Source organism: Notothenia coriiceps, unplaced genomic scaffold (genome assembly GCF_000735185.1).
Source record: "Notothenia coriiceps isolate Sejong01 unplaced genomic scaffold, NC01 NC01_scaffold00036304, whole genome shotgun sequence".
Classification (NCBI taxonomy): Eukaryota; Metazoa; Chordata; class Actinopteri; order Perciformes; family Nototheniidae; genus Notothenia; species Notothenia coriiceps.
The window spans coordinates 222,280-224,568 of NW_011369005.1; positions in this window are offsets into that span (position 1 = coordinate 222,280).

The window sequence follows — 2,289 nt, forward strand, 5'->3', positions numbered from 1 at the left end:
TTACGTACTTTTTACCCTTTCCTTCCCGGTACGACTTAACTAACCTCCGTTAAAACAACATCCCAGAGGAAGATTAGAGAGTAAGCCACTGCTGCATTTATAATTATCTTTTGACTTTTATTATGAAACAAAGTCATTTAGCCTATATTAAATACATACGAATGCTCAAATATGGCTTTAGACGACAATTGCATTCCTTTTTTTTTTAAGCCATTTTTATTTTAATCTTATTTTTTGATTAGTTATATGATCAACATTTGGATTTTAAGAACATTGTATATTCTCATACCGAGTTTTTCCACCGTGACAGAAATGCAGGCCACATCACAGTCCAGGTCAATGTCCGTCCTTTAACAAAACAAGCAAAATCATCGTTGTTTTTTAAAGAATAACCGCACTTTGGGTCATTTTAGCACCTTTTTCTCCACGCAATACTACACTTAAAGAAGTCTATTAACAGATATCCAAGCTATTAACTGACACTGATCCATTGCGATCTGCTCAATGCGGAAAGTGAAAGCAGATCGATAACAGGCTACCTAACCTACACGTAAAAAAGAAAAAAGGCTGGACAATAGTACCATGTGTTTGTATGTGGAACAGCCTGCTGCATAAAGGTGTTTTTATTCATAACACAAACATAATTATGAATATTATAAAAAAACAAACAGCTGGTGGCCTATAAGGACATAAGGTGCATTTAATGTAAAAATGTGTTTTATGTCCCTTTCAGTGCAACTTCTTGCAGCCTTTGAGATGTTTGGTGGGAGTGTCTTAGGGGGAGGGGGTCCCAATGTATTACACAAATGTGTATAATTACAGCAAAACGTGGCCTAGTGCACAATTAGAAGCAAATTATGCCTATTTATAATAAAGAGCAAGCATTGTTAGTTAAATTGTTTTAATATACGTTAGCTCTCTAGTGTAAAAGCTCATAAAATATGACTGCAAGATATTTGATGGAGCATATTAACATATGTGCAGAAGATAAAGGAAGCCTAAAATGGATTACTGTAGTAGTATTTTACCAAACTGTACTTCTTAATCAAATGTAGTGTGCTTTTTTTGACTAATGCATTGTTCCTCGTGCCTTATGTCCTTTAACTTCAATCTACAAAAAATTTCTTTGCATAACCAAGCTGCGCATCACAGTGCCATCTGAAGCAGATGATCGGAGTGAATGTTCCCCAGAGACGAGTTGTGATCCCCGGCTCTGCAGAGTGAAGTGGAGGCTCCCTCTGCCGGAGAGACGACCACAACACTCACCTGTGGCATCTGGAGAGGTGCAGATACAACTCATTTTATAGTACTCTACTATGCAAATCAAACACATTGCATATGAGACCGTGCATTTCCGGACCGGTTTACAGAACACTGTCAACTTGGTGCCACATTTTTTATCAAAAGATACAAAAGTCGTGAGGCTAACCTTGTTGTTGTTTCTTTTTTTTATTTCATATACAAGAGCTTGCAGGAAACACTTACATAATAAAATATATAATATATAAACAAACAGTTATAATTTGTTTACCAGGCGTAAAAAATAAAACACGAGGAGCAAGTATTAACAGTAGGGCCTGGCTCATTTCGTGGCATCTGCAGCATGATCTGCAGGCAGTGGCAAGTACTTCCGGCATCTGCCACAGATGTCACTACTTGCCGAGGCATCTGCTGCTGCTGAACGGGAGTTGCCACCATGGTTGCCACAAGATGCCAGAGTAAGAGAAGGTTTACGGTAGCTGCCACTCGCCTTCCGTGGCAAATGTTGCTATTTAAACCCGTATTTATCGTGTAAAATGTCGCTGTTTAGGCATGACTTTATCGAACTGAGCTGTACACACTAGGACTGATGTGCGATCTCTATTTTTCAAAAAGATTATAAATTATCATTTCTATTCAATTTTACTTGAAGTAGGCCTACGTGGTTTGCTAAAATAAACAAACGTGCTATATTTATGATAATACTCATGATATAAATAAAGACAATTTATTGACATTAAGATCTATCATTGTTGTTATTCGTCATTAAGTCATTAAAACTAGCTGCACCTTTACCAGCTTTGATAACACTTTAATGATCAATCATTATAATGAAAACATGTAATATCTACTTTAAGTATATTTGTATGCTAATAATTTTGCGCTTTTACTTGAGTAACATTTTAATGCAGGACTTTAACTTGTAACAGAGTGTTCCTGAGTCATTCTACCAGAAACGTATATTTCCACATCTAAATATACTGAAGAAAAATTATTTATTTATTTCAATTTCAATAACAGGTCATATGT